Here is a 21,529-nt window from a genome sequence, read left to right on the forward strand (position 1 = left end):
TATGCATTTTAAATAATATATTAAAATTAAATATATATATATATATATATATATATATATATATATATATATATATATATATATATATATATATATATATATAGCAAATATTTATGAGCTTTATTACAATATATTAAAATATTTAGAATAGAATAGATTTACATTAATAAATGAAAATATATTGATATAAATTTTTATATGGTAAATTGTGCTGTGTATTATTAAAATAGTATTATATAGTGTATTTGAAAAGTTGTAATTATTATGTTTATTATGCAGTTTTATATCATATAAAATGTATTTATTAATAATTTATCTGACATTTTAACAAAAATATTAAAATATTAATGTTAATATTAAAATAATAAAATATAATATTATATATAAAAGTTATTTTATTATTATTATTATTATTATATAAAGTAATATAATAAAAAAGTTATAATCAATGTTATTAAAATAATATAATATAATTTAATATAATATAAGTTATTATATTGAATGTATATTTTAATTATTTGTCTTAGCTTTATTACAATATATTAAAATATTATAATAAATATCAAATATTATTATTATTATTATTATTATTATTATTAATATGCGTTTTTATAAAATATTAAAATAAAATGTATATACTATGCAATTGTATATCATATATCAAAATAAAATCTGTATATTAAATATTTATCTGAGCTTTATTACAACATATTAAAATATTATATTAAAATATTATATTAATAAATGTAAATATGTTAATATAAATTTTATATGGTAAATTGTTCTCTGTATTATATTACATTTTACAGCATTATTATATAGTGTGTTTGAAAAGTTATCATTATTATTATGCATTTTATATAATATAATAAAATAAAATGTACATTCTTCTTCTTCCTTTTGTGATAAGTTGTGATATTTCACTTGTCTACAATGATCAGCAATCAGGTACCCAGAAACTATTTTACATTCTGATGTAGTGGACACAAAAAGCCATTCAACACTTAAAGTGCAGAGCAGGATCATGGTATATCAGTGCACTGCCATGGGCAAAAAATAAACGCACACATTAAATGGATTTTTGGCCTGCTCATATTGACAACAGAGAGACGAATGACTCAGGCAGGTCAAGAAAAAAAAATGCATGCTGCAAAGCTCATTCTGGGATTCTTCCACGGTCCAGTCAGTGAGCATTTCTACGGTGTTCTTTCTCAAAAGCACACATACACGGTCAGAGACATCCAGTGCTTGAGTGTGGGTCATTAAGACAGGAAAAACAGTGGTTTACAGCCTTCGCAAGAACATCCAATTAAACTCAGGGACGCTCCGAGCTATACGAAAGTAACACTGCTGCATCTGAGGTTACAGCAAACAGCCTGATAGGCATGTTGAGGCTGAAGCAATTTACTTATTTATTCATTTTTTAAATCGGTGGGAATTTGGAAACAGATAAATTCAAAGATTATAAAAACCCCTATGATGCATAGCCAAGAAACAGTCTGCTTTTTTCCTATCTAGTAACAACTGCAGATTTATATCCTTGGAATTGAACCCACTATACTGGCATTACCTATTAAAGCATTACAAAAAAGAAAGTGGTGGCTATTAAAACTGAACAGGTTTTTATCAGCATTTAATTATTACTCTGTTTGGATGAGACAAAATGGATGAAAAAGAATAACAGTCACGAAGTAGCTCAAAAAAAAAAGCAAATCATCTGAGTGCACACAGCTGAAAAACATCTTGAAAGAGTGTATTAGCATACATTGACTAGTTTACTCATTTTTGAGCTCCAAGAGGGCTCTCTGAGAGGGGTTTAGTGTGCTTAACTGTATTATGTAGTACTCTCAGCACAGTAAACACTCTCAAAGAAGTTGGATCCTTAAATTCATCTCCTTTAAAAGCACTGCCACAAGTGTCATCGAATCACTGCTTGTATAACACAGTCACTGAACTGAGCAGTACATTTCAAGACATCAGCTGAAAGCAGTATTAGGCCTTTTTTTGGCATAATATTTTTTTTTCATTCTGTTAAAGGGGTCATCCGGTGCCATGTGCACTTTTACAAGCTGTTTGAACTGAAATGTGTGTTAGGAGTGTGTGTACACAACCACCCTAGAATGACAAAGATCCGCCCAGTAGTTTTCTTTTAATTTAGTAAAATAATGTGCCCCTTCTAATATCGAGCTGTTCTCAGATGCCTGTCATTGTGGTGTAACACCGACAGAGGCCGCTCCTACTGTACCACATTAAACACATTAAACACATCGCGTTCGTCTCTTTACCACAGTAAACACACCGCGTTCAGCACTGTACCACAGTAAACACATTAAACACATCGCGTTCAGCTCTGTATATCAGGCATTGTTAGAAGAGTGCAGGCTAGAAGTAGAAGATCAAGAAAGAGAGGAAAAACAGGCTAGAAAGGGAGGATCAAGAAGAGAGGAGATTTTTTTAATTTTTTTTTATTGAGTCACATAGTTATAAAGGTATGAAAAGGTATGAAGGTTCAAAATTTATCAATTTTACTGGTAGTCCATCGTATGAAGAATTTCTGGGTATAATATGTCACAGTGTCCTGCATCCACTAGTAAAAAAAAAAATAATTATATCTGGTTTCTGAATAATTTTTGGTTTGATTTTACATTAAGTAATATATTTCAGTCACAATTTCTTCAAGTTAAACCAACTTTTATTTTGACAGGTTGCTGTGAAGACTGTGAAGTTTCGGTTTGTTTATGATATGATGATGTAAAATTCTCATGAAGTGACTCTCAGACATTCCACGTTATACAGAAAATTCAGTTTATGACTGGATTCCACGATTCTGTCTGTTTTTTCCGCATCGCAGAAATCATAGGTCCCATTTTAATGTGCCTGATTTCTTGATCTTCATCAGAACAAATTTGGAGAAATGTAGCGTTACATGACTTGTTCACCATTCCTCTGCAGTGAATGGGTGCCATCAGAATCCAAACAGCTGATAAAAACATCACAATAGTCCACAAGCAATCCACACAACTTCATTAGTTAACATCTTGTGAAGGGAAAAGCTGTGTGTTTGTAAGAAACAAACCCATTATTAAGTCATTTTAACTTTAAACCAACAAAATTTTAGCCTACAATCCATAAAAAAAGCTTCCTCTAGTGAAAAAATCCATCACCTGTTGTCCTTTCACAACAACATCCACTGACATTTTTGTTTAAAACAAATTTAGACTGATTTCACTTGTAAACAGTGCTTGATCTGTGTATTTTTCTCTCCTGATTCAGATAAGACAACTTTTTACTGGAGAATATTATAAAGAGGACTCGTATTTTATATTAAATTAAAGCAATTGATGGACTGCAGTTGTGTTGATTATTTGTGGATTATTGTGATGTTTTATCAGCTGTTTGAACTCTCCCAACGGCACCCATTCACTGCAAAGGATCCATTTGATGGGCAAGTGATCTAATACTACATTTCTCCAAACCTGTTCTGATAAAGAAACAAACTCTTTTACTCTTAAACTCTTCTATATCTTGGATGGCCTGAGGGTGAGCAGATTCAGCAAATTTGTATTTTTTAGAGAACTACTCCTTTAAGGCATACTAGTGAGCTAATCGTTTAAATGTTCAGTTTTTTAAAAAATATGTGTTTTCGGTTTACAGAAAACAAGGTTATGCATGTTGCCAGTCCTTTCTCGGCTGATTTTAACAGTGGGACATTAATGCTCGGAAAAGCATTTCACCACATGCCAAGATCATCAAAAACAGTTCATCAGCATGCCTATCACTCACAAACACTTCAAAGAGCGAGCATGCAGAGAATAAACTACAGAGAGAGCATCGCTGCAAGTCGAGCAGCAAAATAATACAATGTCCTATGTGGGCTACTTTGCAGCCATTGGTGAATTTCTCTCACGAAAAACAAAAAGTAGAGATGGTCTTTCTTCTATCGGCCCTCCTCAGGCTGTTGCTGATGTATGAGCACTGAGGAAACGCTAGTAGTAAACAATGTCCTCAAGCTGGATTTCTGAGTGTTTTGAATGAACTTATACTGGCCTTGGCCAAGTCCATGCTGGGCACTAGCCATGTGCTGGACATAATCGTGCTCAGAGCAACTAGCTGTAGTAAATAAATATATAAATAAAGACATTTATAACGTTGCAAATAGATTACCATTTCAAATAAATAAAAAAACACTTCACTGTTAATGAAATTAACCAAAAGACCAAAGACTGCCTGTTAGATTCACCCAAAACAAATGATATCTCATGTTTAACCACTACAGAGACATCAGAGCCAGTGGCAAATTCCAGAAGAACTGGCTGAGATAACGCTGCTCTTGGTGGGTTCATGAGCACTGAATGGCCGCTGACACCCTGGAGGTCACATCTCCGAAAACACTGAAACTAATTTTCAAATAGATGTTATCTTGATTAACAAACTGCATATCTGAAGTCTAAACAAGTAGATTCTCACCTAAAACTCTTAAAACTACATTCCGTGAGACAAAAACAGTATTATTTATAATATTATAGTGGATTCGGGTGTTGGCCATGACACTCGCTGTGAGAAATACCGCAAGTGAAGTGACACAAATGGTGAAATGGTTGGAGTTCCCATATCACTAGAATATCGCACTCCTGTCAGCCAATCAGATTCAAGGACAAGAACCTTAGCAGGGTATTTACTAGGTGGTATAGTTTTATTGTCCCAGGAGTTAAGCAGTGTTGTTTTCGTCAACGATGACGATGACGAAATCATTTCGTTGACGCCACTTTTTTTCATGACTATAACGAGACGATGACGAGATAAAAATGGCTCGTTGATGACTAAAACATGACGAGACGTGTGTGAGTTTTCGTTGACGAGACGAGAATAGACGAAAATGTTAGTGGGTGGTCCGTCAGACGTTTAAAATGCATGACATTTCCGCTTATTGTGCATGCCAATTAAAACTTAAAAAGTATCTGACGCTATGGCAAGCCGTTTTAGCACTAAATACTCTTTGCTATACTAGTATGGCAAGCCGTTTTAGCATTAAATACTCTTTGCTATACTAGTATGGCAAGCCGTTTTTCAGCATTCCATCCTTGTTTGTCTTTTGTGTTCTTAAACATTCCTTCATTATTGTAATTATTGGTGAAAATAGTCGATCCGGAAGCTCACATTGTGTTGAACTATAGATCTGCTATTTTCAGAACTTATAAGTGACACTACCCAACAGCAAAATACTTACTGACCTACATTAATTTGTTAAAAGACTACTTTTTTTCCCTTTTTTTGACTAAAACTAGACTAAAACCTTTTTGACTTTTCGTCGACTAAAACTAGACTAAAACCTATTTGACTTATCGTCGACTAAAATTGGACTAAAACTATCACATATAGAAGTGACTAAAATTTGACTAAAACTAAGAAGCATTTTAGTCCAAAAGACTAAGACTAAGACTAAATCTAAGATGGTTGTCAAAAACAACACTGGAGTTAAGGGTAACTTAACTTAGCCATTGGCGAATTTCTCTCATGAAAACTAAATTAGAGATGGTCTTTCTTCTGTCTGCCCTCCTCAGGCTGTTGCTGATGTATGTGCACTGAAGAAAGGCTAGTAGTAAACAATGTCCTCAAGCTGGATGTCTGGTCTTCTGAATGAACTAATACTGGCCTTGGCCAAGTGCGTGCCAGGCATTAGCCATGTGCTGGACATAATCATGCTCAGAGGAACTACCTGTAGTAAATGAATATATATAAAGACACTTATAATGTTACAAAAGATTTCTATTTCAAATAAATGCTGTTCTTTCGATTGTTCTATTCATCAACAAAATCCTGAAAAACTGTATTATGATTTCCACAAAAATATTCAGAAGCAAAAAATTTAGCCCTCAGCCAAAACTATTTGCTCTTAAACAAGTAACAGATTAATGAGACCAAAGACTGCCTTTTAGATTTACTACAAATTATATATCATGTTTAACAACTACAGAGACATCAGAGCCAGCATCAAATTCCAGAAGATCTGGCCAAGGTAAGGCTACTCTTGGCGGGTTCATGTGCACTGAATGGTCACTGGCACCATGTAGCCTGTCTGCCCACCTCAGGCTGTTGCATATGTATGAGCACTGAAGAAACGCTAGTAGTAACAGAAAAGTTTTTGTGTAGTGACAGAAAGTTTTTAGTAAAGATGGGTAATTTTACTTCGTCCCCTGCACCTCTGACCTGTGGCCTTCCACAAGGCTCTATTTTAGCTCCATCTCTGTTCTCTCTCTACATGCTACCTCTGGGCTCTATTCTACGGAAACATGGTGTATCTTTTCATTTCTATGCAGATGATACTCAAATTTATCTTCCCATCAAAAGAAACAACGCTACTGCTACCACTAATCTTTTGCAGTGTCTAGAGGAGGTTAAATCATGGCTAGCTCAAAACTTTCTCTTCCTAAATGAAGACAAGACCGAGGTAATTGTTTTTGGTCCTAATGAGAACTCTCAGAGTTTTAGCCCTGACCTGGACAGTTTATCTGTCTTTAGATCATCGCAGGTGCGTAACCTTGGTGTCCTCATTGACCAGCATTTAAAATTTGATAAACATATCACCTCCGTTATTGGATCCAGCTTCCATCAGCTTCGACTACTCGCTAAAGTGAAACACTTTCTCACCCCCAAAACTTTAGAAATGGCTGTTCATGCATTCGTTACGTCTCGTCTAGATTACTGCAATTCTTTATACTGCGGTGTATCCAAATCTCAAATTGCTCGCCTACAGCTTGTATAAAATGCAGCAGCAAGACTTCTTCGTAAATGTCGTAAACATGAACACATCACTCCGATTCTGAAAGATCTACACTGGCTGCCAGTCTCTCAAGGAAATTAATTTTAAAATCCTCCTTTTTGTGTATAAATCTCTACATAACCTAGCACCAGTCTACCTCTCTGAACTTCTTCATCTTTACTCTCCTTCTAGAACACTAAGATCTTGTGACCAGGCTCTATTAGTAGTCCCACACATGAGGCTCAAGCGTAGAGGGGCACGTGCATTTGCGGTAGCAGGGCCTCAACTTTGGAATACCTTGCCTTTAGAGATTAGAATGGCACCTTCTCTGTCTTCTTTTAAGTCCTTGCTCAAACCCTATTTTTTCTCTTTAGTGTATTAATTCTGTTATACAGTTGTTTTAAACGGGTTGTTTTACTTTTGTGTGAATTTGTTTTTGTGGTATTTTTTATGATCATGCTTTTCTGTGAAGCACTTTGGTCAGTCTGAAGGTTGTTGTAAATGTGCTATACAAATAAATTGAACTTGAACTTGAACCTAGTAAACAATGTCCTAAAGATGGATTTCTGAGTGTTCTGAATGCACTTACACTGGCCATGGCCAAGTCCGTGCTGGGCATTAGCCATGTGCTGTACATAATCATGCTCAGAGGAAGCAGCTGTAGAAAATAAATATATATAAAGACACTTATAAATATATACAGTCAAGCCCGAAATTATTCATACCCCTGGCAAATTCTGACTTACAGTAAAGTTACTTTTATTCAACCAGCAAGATTTTTTCGACTGGAAATGACACAGGCTTCTCCCAAAAGATAATAAGACGATGTACAAGAAGCATCATTGTGGAAAAAAATATTTCTGAGCTTTTAATTACATTTGAACAAAAAAAATGGCATGTTCAAAATTATTCATACCCTTTGCAAACTGTCACAGTCTATGGGAAAATCTAAAGTTCTATACCATTCCAAATAGTCCAAGCTGTTCTAAAGCATCTTAATTACCCTGATTCATTGGGAACAGCTGTTTTAATCAATTCAAGAGGTGAAAAACAGAAGCTCTCTGCTGTTGGTTTGTGGACAGTCATGGCTAAGACAAAGGAGCTCACTAAGACCTGCGGCTGCGCATTGTGGCTGCTCACAAGTCAGGAAAGGGCTTTAAGACCGTATCTAAATGTTTTGAAGTTCCAGCGGCTAAAGGGCAAAGTATTATTAAAAAATACAAGACATTCCACACTGTGAAAAATCTCAGAGGACGTGGTCGGAAGCCAAAAGTGACACCTGTGCTGGCCAGGAGGATAGTGAGAGAGGTCAAAAAGAATCCAAGGATCACCACCAAGGCCATCCTGATGAATCTGGGCTCTACTGGTGGCAACATCTCAAGGCAGACAGTCCAACAGACACTGCACACCGCTGGGTTCCACGGACACAGACCAAAGAGGAGAAAGACCAAGAGCTTTTGTGAATGCTCATCTGGGCAAAGAAGATGATTTCTGGTCTTCTGTTTTATGGTCAGATGAAACAAAAATTTAATTGTTTGGCCACAATGATGTAGCCTTCATTTGGCGTAAAAAAGGAGAAGCCTTTAACCCTAAGAACACCATCCCCACTGTCAAACATGTTTTTTTTGTTTGTTTGTTTTTTTTAGTTTTTTTTTTTAGCCGGTGGACCAGGGAACCTAATTACAGTAAACGGCAACATTGAAAAAGGAGCAATACATCAAAATTCTCAACCACAACTTCAGGCAGTCTGCAGAGAAACTTGGCCTTGGGCACCAGTGGACATTTCAGCAGAACAAGACCCAAAACACACATGAAAAGTGGTGAAGAAATGGTTATGAGACAATATTTGAAGTCTAAACAAATACATTCTCACCTAAAAACTCTTAAAACTAAATTCTGTGAGACAAAAACAGTATTAATTATAAAATTATAGTGGATTCGGGCATCCGCCATGACACTCGCTGTGAGAACTACCTCAAGCAGAGTGATCCAGTACAAACGGTTAAAAGGTTGGAGTTTCCGACATCACTAGAATATCACAGTCCTCTCAGCCAATCAGATTCGAGGACCGGAACCTCAGAAGGGTATTTACTAGCTGGTATAGTTTTATTGTCCCAGGAGTTAAGGGTCACTCCTGAAAAGAGTTTAAAATACTTTCCCCCTTCAAATGGTATTTAACAGCTAACAGAACATTTACTGCTCATGAGAATAGTATGAAGCAATTCCAACTTAAAAACAATGCAATTTTTATGAACTCCACTCCTCAGTGGCCTATGCTGTCTCTATTGCAAAAGATTTCAACCACAAACATCATAACCAACATTCAGAGACTAATAATTGATCTTCTTTTCCATTTTAACATAATTTCCCCACAGAAAGTCTGAGCTTTCAACAGGCGGTGACCTTCAAACCAGCTGGGTAATGATGAATTTTTCAAAAAGCCTTAAATTATTCATGACACTTTTTTGCAACATTTTCATCATTTTTTACCCACCACCCATATAATTTCCCCTCTACACGATACAGCCTGTATTCTTATTGGCCAATTGATGAATTTATTGTTTTATTCATCAGGATATGAGGTCGTCCTGACACCTTCACTACTGCAAATCAACACATCAAGAAAATGTAGTCAACTACACCGTAGTCAACTACATTATACAATACATGGATTTTCAAGCACAAAGTGGATAAATCTCCCTTCATCCGTTAAAATGGTCTTCAAACATTGCCTGAGGACAAAAGCATTCTTGTTTCTCTCCATTCGTTATGTTTAGCCCAAAGCGCTATGCTTAATGAAGTCCAAAAACTTCAGTGTGTCTTAAAAATGTGTGGATTATACGCAGATAAAGAGTTTGTATTGACAGCCTGGGCTCACTGCTAAGTACAGAAGGATTGTGATTGTTTTTCTGTTTACTGTAGGCTAACCTCCTGGTTTATGCTTCTGTACAGCCTCTGTCATTGTGGAGTCAAAATACTCGGCTGTTTTTTTCCAAATCCAAACATCTACATAATCCAATTGAGACTGAGGACGGCTCACAGCGCTGCTGTATCAGTAGACCAGCCATGAAAATAAGCTTAACGCTAAGCGTCATTATAGTGCCTATTACAACAATAATAACAAGCATAATATGGTTTTATGATCTTCGCATACTCCCATCTGTCTCTCTTCTCTCTCCTCTCCGCCAGCGACCTGGCCTTTCCGTCTCTGCCATCTGGACTCAGTAATCTGTCCCCCACATGCACACTCTGTTGCTGTCTATTTCAGTTTCTCTCTGTCTTTCTTAATGATTTAGCTTCACAGGTGCATTTGCGCCATTTACATTTTGTTTGGCGGATGTGTTCGTTACAATTTTTTTTGCATAAATCATAATCACATCTGAATGTCAAAGTCTCTGCAAAACTTAAAAATAAATAAATACAAGGTGCAGTAGGACATTGCACATATAAAAGAAATACATATATAAATAAATAAAAATAGAAAAATTCATATATTCAGATATACTAGATGTTTTATATATTTACACTGACACTCAAAAGTTTGGGATCAGTAAGATTAATGTTTTTTTTTTTTAAGTCTCTTATGCTCATCAAAGTTCCATTTATTTGATTAAAAATACCAAAAAAAAGTTATTTTATGAAATATTATTGCAACTCAAAGAACAGTTTTTAATTTTAATATACTTCAAAATGTAATTTATTTCTGTGATACAAAGCTGAATTTTCATCAGCCATTACTCCAGTCTTCAGCGTCACATGATCCTTCAGATAATATAATATGCTGATTTATTACTTTTATTATCAATGTTGGGAACAGTTGTGCTGCTTAATATTTTTTTAAAACCTTTGATATTTTTTTTTCAGGATTCTTTGATGAATACAAAGTTAAAAAGAACAGCATTTATTCAAAATAGTAATCTTTTTTTTAACAATGTAAGTCTTTACTATCACTTTTGATCAATTTAACACATACTTGCTAAATAAAAGTATACATTTATTTCAAAGAGATAAAGAAAAAAACTCTGAAGGTTCATGTGACACTGAATACTGGAGTAATGATGGTGAAAATTCAGCTTTGCATCACAGGAATAAATTATATTTTAAAGTACATTAAAAAAGAAATCCATATATAACAAAAACAATCCCAGTCACAGACAAATCTTTATCTAAAATTATTAATCAATCATTTAAAATTATAGATGTTATCTTATCTTAGTTAATCTTATTTTCATATATAAAATATAAAAATAAATAAATAAATACTGTAACACCTGTACTGTTAGTTGTAAGGTTAATGCATTAACTAAAGTTAACTAATCGGACCTTATTAAAATGTTACCTATTTATTTTATTCATATTTAATATAAAAAGAAAAACAAATTAATAAAAAATATGTTTTATAGACTTTTTAAAATTATTTTTAATAAAAATACACATTTAAAAAAATGCAATCAATAAACTGTAAATATCTTATTACATTACAGTTTGATAATTTTATAAATAAAGGTGTTATACCTGCAGTACCACAATCTTTTAGAAGTCTCTGCACAGTATGTATTTGATCAAAAATGACAAATTTGACCTTTATGGGAAGATTGGTCACTTCACTATCTTCCCTAAATATCACCAAAAATGAATGTGGCCTATGAGAAGTTGTTAAGGATGACATGCAGATGGAAAGAAACAGACAGAAAATGAGTTGTCAGATGGAGGTAAACTGATGTGGTGACTGATGCGCACACACTCAAAACCAGCGACCCACCCACACACACGCCTACACAAAGATCGACACCCCCTCTTGTCAAAAAACTAGAAGGTGAGATGGGAAGGCATGAGTTCTGATTTCCCTTTATTCACATCGCTGGCGGAGTCACAGGGGAGCCAAGAGGACCCTTTAAGGCAAAGGTTTACAAAGGCAGAAAACATCACACATTGCACATTGGAATGCGAGGCAACAGGGTTCGACTCTGTCTGGGGTGTTAAATATTCATGGCAGCGTGTGCGTGAGCACGCGTGTGCACGCCTGACATGTTTCTGTGAGGATCAGTCCTCCATTTCTACATTATGCACACATTTGTTCAAAAGGCAAAAGTTAAATGTGTATATACAAGAATATCAAGAACTGAATAATTAAAATCCCATTCCACACCAAATATATGAATCTTTTATTTGCATGACCCAGAATGCACAGCTCCTTCACACTTACTGTACGATTTTGCCAACGTACAATGTATCAGTTTAGGCTTTATAAACTGAATATGGTCCAAGATTGGCTAAAAGGTCAGCACAGATTAATAACGGCAAAGACCAAACCAATGCATCTTTTAGATTTTTTTGGAGAGATTCTCTGATCAGATTGCTGTGCATCCCTAAATGCCATTATCTACCTGAGTCTACAATAAATCCAGTCTAATCCTCAGGCCAGAAACAAACTGCATGCAAATATGTGAACTGTGCAAGCTTGATTTTGTTGTGTTTGCAAACATATGTAAGTGAAGGGGATTGACAAAGTATTCTAATTCCTTCACAAAACAAAACAAAAGCATATTCTCATTCCTGCGAAAAAGTATTTCATAATCACTCTGTTCCAGCTAAACAAAAACAAAAGCGTTTTCTTAATTCTACTGAAAGTATTTCATAATCACTCTGTGCCAGCTAAACAAAACAAAACAAGTGTATTCTTGTTTCTTCATAATCACTCTTGTTAAGGAGGTGATCTAGCCCTGGACGAATAGGGGAACTATGACGTCACTTTGTAGGCAAAAACCCGGAAGCGAGTTAGCATTTTAGCACGTCCGGTTCCATCGCCACAAAGTCAATGGGTTTTTTGAATGGGACTTTGGTTAAATCCCTTAAATAAGGTTTGTGGTTAACACAAGCTCAAGATACTTTCACGTTTTATTGTATGACATAAAACACACCAGTTACCCCACTCGTGATTTTTTTAAACTGTTATGTTTCTTAAAAAAGACGGTTGCTAACAAGTTGCTAAATGGGACTACAGGCACTGTCGGAGACATTGAACATCACCACGCAGAACAGTTTATCCATTTATGTTTTCTAAATGTAGTATAATTTGTAGTACAATTGTAGAATAACCAAACCAAGTTAGTTCCCTGTGTTTTATATTATCTTTAGACAATGTTTGTTTGTTTGTTTTGCTTTGCCCCGAAATGCAACTAATAGACTTGTATGGAAGATTCTCGTTTTATTACTGATGTAACCAGCGGAGATTCTGGGTTCATACCATGAGGAAAATTAATTTTACTATTATTCTATGTTAACACCACGATTACAGGCTTTTCGTGGTCGCGGTGAAACTTTACTCATGCATAGTGCTTGAAGGCACGTTAAATTAAATGTTTAAGGCCACATAAAGCTGTTAGAAAGAAGAAAGATTGAGGATTTTCTAGAAGCACGGATAAAATAACATTTTGTGTAACCACTCTAACAAAATGATAGCTGGAACGTGATACTTTATTCACTAAAACAAATTTAATCTTACCATAATTAAAAACCTGTTCACTCTGCTGTTATTTAATAATTTAATGCACTAGATTTTGAATTAAAATATTCAAATTAATTAAGGATTTATTGACTTTTAATGGACCTTATTTCGAAATACGTGCTTTCACATGTGCTTTAGTTATGATTATTTAATTTATTCAGTCCTTAATGTTTATTATTATTGTTTCATTTCAGTTTTAATTAGGCTCTAGTTTTGAATTTACTCCAGTTTTATATGCAAAGGTTAATGTAACATGGAATAAAATTCATCCACAGATTAAATCCTTTATACTGATGTTTCTAAAAATAAGTTTGAAAAAGTTTGTCGGAAACACGGTGGTGGTGACGTCGAAGGCGAGCGACCGATGTAGTTCGTTTATAGCCTAAGTTTATCTTTTTAGTTCTGGCTTGTTTATTTAGGCTTCAAAATTCATACAAGTTATATTTTTGTGTGAGGATCATCTTGATGGACAAATCGCGTAAGTTTCACGAGCAATGGTTGAACTAAATGAAACAAAATTAAAAACAAAACACAAAACAAAATTGTATTCTCATTCCTCCTGAAAGCATTTCATAATCACTCTGTTACAGCTAAACAAAATTGAACAAAACACAAAACAAAAAAAGAAACAAAAGTATATTCTCACAATCACTTCCAGCTAAACAAAATGAAGCAAAATAATAAACAAAAGAACACAAAATAAAAAAACAAAGCAAAAAGCAAGTGTATTCTCATTCCTGCTGAAAGTATTTTAATCACTCTGTTCTAGCTGAACAAAATGAAGCAAAACACAAAACAAAACACAAGAAACAAAAGCATATTCTCATTCCTGCTGCAAGTATTTCATAATCACTCTGATCCAGCTAAACAAAATAAAACAAAGCACAAAACAAAACAATAAAACAACTAAAACAAAAACAAAAATCAACAGCGTATTATCATTCCCACTGAAGGTATTTAAAAATCACTCTGTTCCAGCTAAACAAAATGAAGCAAAACACAAAACAAACTAAAACAAAACAAAACAAAGCAAAAAGCAAAAGCGTATTCTCATTCCTGCTGAAAGCATTTCATAATCACTCTGTTCCAGCTAAACAAAATTGAACAAAACACAAAACTAAACAAAAAAAAGAAACAAAACAAAACAAAAGAAGAAACAAAAGTATATTCCTCATTCCTGCTGAAAGTATTTCATAATCACTGTTCCAGCTAAACAAAATGAAATAAAACACAAAACAAACAAAACAAAAACTGTAAACTGACAGTTTATACTTACAGGTAAACTACTATCATGACTGAGCAACAGTTTACGAAACTGCTGAGAAATCTAGCCACCTGAAAATTAACACGATGTTTAATGGCACAGACATTCCCTCTACCGCCCCCTACTTTTGTTGTCTTCAACCCATTTCCTTCCTCCCAAAAAAACCAAGCTTGAGGACCCCTTTGTTCAAAATGAGGATAAAGAAAATTTCAATTCATTGAATTTAAATTAACACCAATTTACTTCAAAGCGAGCGTGCAACCACAGCAAGCCCTTTCACGAAAATGTGCAGAATGCATACAAGTTCCAGTGTAGCTCTGGGCCTGGAGGAAATGGACAGACTTCAAGAGTGCCTGTGTGTGCATTGTTACATCTCTTTGAGAAAATGCTGCCATGAAATGTGCTGTTATTTCCCTCAGGGCCTCAACCATTTCAGATCCCCCTTGCACACACATACACTGGTGGCCGGCTTGTATGCGAACCTGGTTTGTGTCAATGTGACATAAATGTGACTGTGGTAAAGAAACCCATCTCTGGTCCCTCAGAGAGGCTGCAAGCTGGACTCTTTTCAGCCATGGCATACACAAGCAGATGCCCCACAATAGCAAAGGTCAAAGCTCGCATGGATCGGGGAAAGCTAATAGCAGGAATACACTTCCTCCTAATGTCAGCTTATACGGTGACAGCACTGCCAACTGACATCCTCCCCTGCAAAAACTGAATTTCAAAGACTACAGCTATGCAACATTCATTATTATACAGGCATGTAGATTTGTCACATCGATTCAAGTGATTTCACTAATCCGATTGTGAGAAGACTGAGTGTGAATACCCTTGAGATGAATAGCAATCCGATCGCTGAAACCTTTTCAGGAGGTGGATTTTCCGAATCATTAAATCTGTCTATGGACAACTCGTTAGTGTCTTTCCGAATGGTATAGATGCACATTGAGTAGCTGGTAGGGTGATCTGAAATGAATAGCCTAGGGTTGTGTGCAAATGTCCTGGCATTATTAATTGTTTAGTCTGGAAAAGGCATTAAAGCAAATGGGCGAATAAATCAGGAAACATAATTTTTCTCATTAAGTTCAATGGGGTGTTTGTTAACGCCACAGTTTTCACAATTTGTGCAATCAAATTCATTGTGCACACAGGACACAAAAAGTCAGATTTTTTGTTTGTTTTAAAATTAAGAGATTAGATTAGCATATTAATTACTTAAAAGGTGAAGCATGTAATTTTTTTGATGCCAGATACTTTTTTCCCCCATCACGGTTTAATGTGCATATTTTCATCACAAGTAAAACAATCATAAAAAAAAGCTATTTAAATGCTGAATTCATAAAAAGTGTGATCACAAGCATGTTTGAAAGTATTGCTCTGCTCAAGAAATTGTTCTTCTTTCAAGCTGAGACTTACTTTCTTTTTCTTTCTTTGTTTTTGAGGCAATTATATAAACTGCAATTGCCATGTGATCAATTACTCCACTGGAAAGTATTGATATTACAATGCTGATTGCAATAATATTATTAATAGTAATAATAAGTAAATTAAGGGGCCAAGCACTACAGAAGTGAGCAAGGCAGCAAGCATCAGACCAACTGTAGCAATGAGTAACTGAAGCCATTTTAGGATGATTTCAGTCAAAATGGCTGAAAAATCATAAAAACAACCCCTAGTAATGTGATTTATGGATTATCACTTTTGACCAATAGGTGGCATTGTTATCACATTAATATGGTGTGTACTGTGTGAGGCAACAATGGCACACAAAAGGTTTGGTGTCAATATGTCAAAGCTTTGCAGAGATACAGCCTCAGACATAGTCTGGCATCATGTCTCAAATTTGTTGCGATGCTATACGAAAATGGTTTATCAACACAAAATCCATAATTTTTTGTCAGCACTGTCTGAAGATGATCTGACTCAATTTTGGTGAAAATCAGACCAACATTCTAGGAGGAGCTTGAAAAAACAGGTTTTTAACGAAAATCAAAATGGTGGACAGGAAGTTCAGCTGATTATAGCATAATTGGTAAATATGTTCTTTGCATGATCCCAGGAATATTTTGAGACCAGTTTGATTACAATAGGCTAATGTAAAGAAAAGGTATAAGCATTTGAAAATTTTGAAAATTTAATTTCATTAATGGCTAATGAATGGTTTATCTTTTTTGACAAATAGGTGGTGCTGTTGTCAGTGTGAGGTGACAATGGCACACACAAAGTTTGGTGTCAACATGTCAAAACTTTGCAGAGATACAGCCTTAGATGCAGTTTAGCATAATTTCAGCAAATCCGTTAACCGATAACCATTTCGTTTATCGAAACAAGATCCTTAACTTTTTGACAGCATGGTCTGAATTTGATCCAAGTCAAATATGGTGAATATCAGACCAAATGGTCTAGGAGGAGTTTGAAAATGTAGGGTTTTAATATAAATCAAAATGGCAGACCAACTATGGCAAAATTGGTATCTATGTTTTCGGCATAACCCAAAGAATATATTGAGACCAGTTATACAGTGGCATGTGAAAGTTTGGGAACCCCTTGCAGAATTTGTGAAAATGTGAATAATTATAAGAAAATAAGAGAGTATGAGCATATTTTTTTATTTAGTACTGTCTTGAGTAAGATATTTTAAATAAAAGATGTTTAAATATAGTCCACAAGATGAAAAAAATTGCTGTTGTTCATGAGTCCCTTGTTTGCTCTGAACATTTAAACTAAGCACGGTTCTTTAGAGAAATATTCCAGCTCCTGCAGATTCTTCAGTTTTTCCAGCATCTTTTGCATATTTGAACCCTATCCAGTAGGGACTGTATGATTTTGAGATCCATCTTTTTACACTGAGGACAACTGAGGGACTCAAACACAACTATTAAAAAAGGTTTGAACATTCACTGATGCTCCAGAAGGAAACATGATGCATTAGGAGCCAGGGGGTGAAAACTTTTGAACAGGATGAAGATGTCCAAATTTTTCTTATTTTGTTGAAATATAATTTTCCCCCCTCATTTAGTTCTGCCCTTCAGAAGCAACGGAAGATACTTGCATATTTCCCTGAAGACAAATTAAATACAATTTACCTTGATCTTGAAATTGAAAAAAATAAAATAAAAAACATGTGGCTCTTAATGCACTCTGTTTCCTTCTGGAGGTTTTAACTTTTTTTAATAGTTGTTGTTTGAGTCTCAATTTTCCTCAGTGTGAAATGGTTGATCTCAAAATCATACAGTCACTGCTGGAAAGGGTTCAAATTTGTAAAAGATGCTGAAAAACTGAAGAATCTGGTGGACCTGCATCAGTCAAAACTGAAAATGGCCAACGCCCAAATATGGCTGACATGGGAAAACTGGGTATGATTCGACTTGGCATGCATCGAATCTAAATAAACCTGTTCTGTGATTTTTGCCAAAACCATTAAGAAGTTATAAGCAAAATTAGCCATTTTTCATATCTGACCACTAGATGGCACTGTGCCGAAACTCTGCAGGTAGCTTTAGGTAATAGTCATTATAACACACCAAACCGTTGTGGATACAGCATCTTATCCATTTTTGCATGCTCTTCATCAAATTCGTTTGCATGTTATTTGAGAACAGTTTGACTTTTTGCCAGCATGGTTTGAAGACGATCTAGTCCAATTTTGGTGAAATGTTGGTAGCATAAACATGAGTAAAACTTTGGACATGTGGTGGTGCTAGAGAGTTTGAGTTAGAGACTCCAAACATGCTATGATTAAAGTTAAGACTGTCTGCAAGCGGTTCTATGGAATACCATAACTATAAACTAAAATAACAGAAGAAGAAGAATATGGAATTATAACAATGGGTATAACGTCTCTGACATGCGCTGTACGCGGTAGACCAATCACAGAGTAGGCTCACGGAAAGGAGGGGTTTAGAGAGACTGAATCTTTAAACTGCTTCAAACAAATCATTTGAGAATCGCTGGAAAACAAGGTGATTTTATGCTGCCTTCATGTGCTATCGTAATTATGGTAAATACCAAAATCCGACATCGAAATTGCACATGAACACCCACTCACGTTGCAATTTCCACTGGAAAGCTCGAAATTTTTTATGATACCCGAGTTGCCGAGATGGGATAAACTTTGACCTTTCAACATGGCGGACAGCAACAAAACTATACTGAATGGTAAACATTGCATAATGTTGAAAGTTAAAAAAACTTATATAGGCTATATAACATATATATACTTATCTAGGCTTATATAAAAACTTATATAGGCTAGCTAAAACAGAACCATTAGTTAGTATTGTCTTTAAAAAAAAAAAGATACTATTCATGATCAATAAGATATACAGCCTATCATTTATCGTTTGCGTTTTGATGCATCCTTTTCTTCCTGTAGCAGATGTATTAGGGAGTTTATAACCGTTTTAAAACTTTTACCCAAATAGCATGTGAGGACAAATTCCGAGTCCGCCATGTTTCTTTTCACTACGACAACAAAAGCACCTGAACACGACACACTGGTAATTTCCACTTCACAAGTGGAAAGCATCATCTTTCCCATATCACATGAAGGCAGCATAAATGCATATTATGAGAAAACAAAATCGTTGTTTGACCTTGCATGCATGTAAACCTATTGAAGTAGATTCCCAAAACAATATTAAGAACCTTAAAAATGGCATAATAGGGGACTTAAAATTTCTTGAAAAGAAAATCAAAACCGCTACCTTTAAATAAAAATAAATAAATAAAAATGTAAATCCAATTTTCAAATTCAAATAAATTTTAATGCAAATGTTCATTCATTGCTCTATTGGAAGATTGGAAGACGGGCTAAAAGCATGAAATTGTCTTGCTTTCTTTCTCTTTCCCTCTCTATTTCATTCATACTTTCCCTGTTTGTTTGGATGCTGTGCTTGCTAAAAGCCTCCACGCCAATTGACTTGTGTGACAGAAATGCTTTGTGCAGCCTTTGGAACGAGGAGCAGAGAAAATGAAACGTGCGCTGTTCTGATTGCTAACTTAATATACGTCAAACGCTGACTGACAGGACAACTACTAGAGGAACCATAAGGGGTTCGTTCTGTGTGCCGCATCGACCAATGAAGTGCCAGCAAACAGTGTGTAGATGAAGAAAGGGATGGGAGGGGGGAATCAATTTCCGGGGCGCCGTATAGCCGGTTAATTCTGCTTTCATTGAGGGAAAGAGTGAAAGAGGCAGTCTAGTGAGTTAAAACCTCTCAGCAGGGTCTGACAGTGACATCCAGAGAGACTGGACAAAGGCTGCGTTTCAGTTCGCTTCGGTCTCGGCCACTCCTCTCCATCAGAAGCTGAACGCTTTTTCATTTGCCTCGAGAGCACTGGCACGGGTGAGACGGTTCAACTAACCATTTACAGTTGAGGTTTAGCAGCCCATCTGCAACACAACCGGTGCCAAGAATAGAGTAGCTGCCTTAGTTTTCTGCAAAGGCAATCAAATTGCTACTGATTTTAATTTCACACATTAAAAACACATCACACATTATTAAATAATTATTAAATAATTACGGAAGCCTGTTCTGCCACAAGATAAAAAGAAGGTAATGAGTTTTCATTAAGTAATGAGGTGTGACTTTTTATCTACATTTCAGACTTTTTTCCTCACAAATCCAAGTTTACATCTCCCAATTTCTGTTTTTTTTTTTTTTTTTTTTTTTTTACAGAATAATAATAAATAATAAAAAAATATAGCTGCAAGTAGAGATTACAGGGGTTCAAGCACTTTGAGGCATTTAAGCACATATGAAAAAAGATATTATTAAGCAAGCTTAAATCAGTTATTAAAAAATCCAGGTAATTTACCATTAAAGTATTGTTTTTTTACCGTTTAGGACCAGCTGTGGTCTGATCTCCATAAAACGTTGCAAGGTTGTTTGGAATCACTTGCCACATGTGCTCACCAGGTTTTTGTGTTTTGAGCTTTTCTTTAGGCTTTATAGGTTTTTTGGTAAATTCATACAGGCTCCTTTTCTAAACAACAATGTTGTAGCTTCCCAAAGGGTACATTAAATTTTTTTTTGATAATTATTGACATAGAGATTCAAGAGAAGATTAAGTCAGATTAAATGCTTACATACGTGTTTGGCGAGAATATCTTATTCCAATAAGTTGTATTGCAGTGTTTTTTTTCCCAAATTGAGCGAAAAACCTAGGACTAGTTCACAAAAGCGATTTTTTTTTTTTTTTACATCCTCTCAATCATTTAACAAACGATTTGATTGACAGCAGTGGTTCTATAGGCAAAGTTGTCTGGAATGAGGAGTTCTAGCATATGATATGAATATTCCATGTATGTCTGAAAATCCGTGCAATGTACAATCGCCGATTTCTTTCAAATTTCTCAGACCTTTGGGGCTGCGAGTCAAACAGGCCCACTGAGTTTTATTCTGATCGGCCTCCATTAACTTTGTCTAATAGGTGCTAAAACTTCATCAGCCAATGAGCCCATGTTTTTTTTTGAGATACACAATTGTTATGCTGCGTTCCAGGCAGGTTTTTTAACTGGTAAATCACCACTTCAAACCACAACTTACGACTTGTAGCGTTCCAGGCAAGTCACGCCAAATTGCCTGGGCACATTTATGAATTACTATTATTTTTATATTATTATTAATTTGATTGCAATGTTATATCGTCCTAAGCTCTATTTTTCCACCATGTGCCACTTGCATAAACACCGCACGCAGGGCTGACTTTGTTGTTTCGCGGGCTATGTTACGTCTGAACTCGTAACTGTAGGTGCGTTCCATTCGACCGTAAGTGGACTGCGAAGTGGACTTCACAGGGTATTCCCGCCATTTTAAGTGAGATTCCAAACCGAAGGGAGCGAACATGTTCAGTTCGAAGGGCACTGCGAACGGCATAGGGAATAAGGGAACATCGGTACTTCACTTCACAGGAAGTGGACGGGGAAAATCACCCAACTGTCATTGCGCACCGCGTCACTAGTTAGAAGTAATGATGGAGCAGAGTCGTT

General features: G+C 35.4%; 1 protein-coding gene across 1 annotated transcript in view; it reads right to left on the minus strand.

The window, feature by feature from the left end:
• Positions 1 to 21,529, minus strand: part of ntm (neurotrimin) — a 438,362-nt gene that overhangs the window by 279,053 nt on the left and 137,780 nt on the right. The window lies entirely within an intron of this gene.

The sequence above is a fragment of the Garra rufa genome, chromosome 23, assembly GCF_049309525.1.
Source record: "Garra rufa chromosome 23, GarRuf1.0, whole genome shotgun sequence".
Lineage (NCBI taxonomy): Eukaryota > Metazoa > Chordata > Actinopteri > Cypriniformes > Cyprinidae > Garra > Garra rufa.